We start from the raw sequence: 1,468 nt of genomic DNA, 5'->3' as shown, positions 1-1,468 counted from the left end.
AAAGATGTTTACTTGTGTTTTATTGACTATGCAAAGTCATTTGATTGTGTGGATCATAACAAATTGTGGATAACATTGAGAAGAACGGGAATTCCAGAACACTTAATTGTACTCATGAGGAACCTGTACATAGACCAGGAGGCTTGTTCAAACAGAACAAGGAAACACTGCATGGTTTAAAATCAAGAAGGGAGTGCATCAGGGTTATATCTTTCCCCATACTTAATCTATATGCTGAGCAAATAATTTGAGAAGCTGGACTATATGAAGAAGAACATGACATCAAGATTGGAGGAAGAATCATTAACAACCTGCAATATGCTGATGACACAACTTTGCTTGCTGAAAGTGTGGATGATTTGAGGCACTTACTGATGAAGATTGAAGAGTGCAGTCTGCAGTATGGATTACATCTCAATATAAAGAAAAAAATAATCCTTAAAACTGGACCAATAAGCAGCATCATGATAAATGAAGAAAAGATTGAGGTTATCAAGGAATTCACATTGCTGGTTTTACAATCAACACCAATGGAAGCATCAGTCAGGACATTAGATGATGTTTAGCAGTGGGCAGGTCGGGTGCAAAGCCGTCTTTCAAGTGCTGAGGAGCAAAGATGTCTCCTTGAGGACTAAGGTGCACCTGACACAAGCCATGATATTTTCAATCACCTTATATGCGTGTGAGAACTGGACAATGAATAAGGAAAACCAAAGAAGAGTTGATGCTTTTGAGTTGTGGTGCTGGCAAAGAATACTGAAGGTTCCATGGACTGCTAGAAGAACTAACAGATCTGTCCTGGAGGAGGTGCAGCCGAAATGCTCCTTGAAAGCGAGAATGGCCAAACTTAGTCTCACCTACTTTGGTCATGTTATCAGAAGGGACCATTCCCTGGAGAAGGATGTTATGCTTGGCAAGGTGAAGGGTCGACCAAAGAGGGGAAGGCCATCAACGAGATGGATTGACACAGTGGCCATGACAGTGGGCTCAAATATAGCAAGGATCATGGAGCTGGTGCAGCAGGACCGGGCAGTGTTTCATTCTGGTGTGCATAGGATCACTATGAGTCGGACACGACTCACCAACACTTAACAACAACAACATCCCATTGCCTTCTCACTTGCATGGTTTCTGCTAAGAAATCAGAGCTTATTCTTATTGGTTGTCCTCTGTAAGTACCTTTTTGTTTGTCAAGATTCTTTCTTTGTTTTTGGTTTTGGTGAGTTGGATGATGATATGTCTTAGTGATTTTCTTTAGGTGTCTATCCTGTTTGGGGTTCTTTGGACTTACTGAATTGATATATTCTCATCTTTCATCATATGAGAGAATTTCTCTTCCAACAAATCTTGAACAATTTTCTCAGTGGTTTTCTTTTTCTCTTCCTGTTCTGGAATTCCAATTACATATAGGTTATTTCTTTTGATGGTTTCCCACCTAAACCTTAGGCTTTCTTCATTTTGTTTTGAT

Source organism: Orycteropus afer, unplaced genomic scaffold, assembly GCF_000298275.1.
Source record: "Orycteropus afer afer isolate SDZICR_OR568_19922 unplaced genomic scaffold, OryAfe1.0 scaffold00053, whole genome shotgun sequence".
Classification (NCBI taxonomy): Eukaryota; Metazoa; Chordata; class Mammalia; order Tubulidentata; family Orycteropodidae; genus Orycteropus; species Orycteropus afer.
This window is presented reverse-complemented; position numbering follows the sequence as displayed.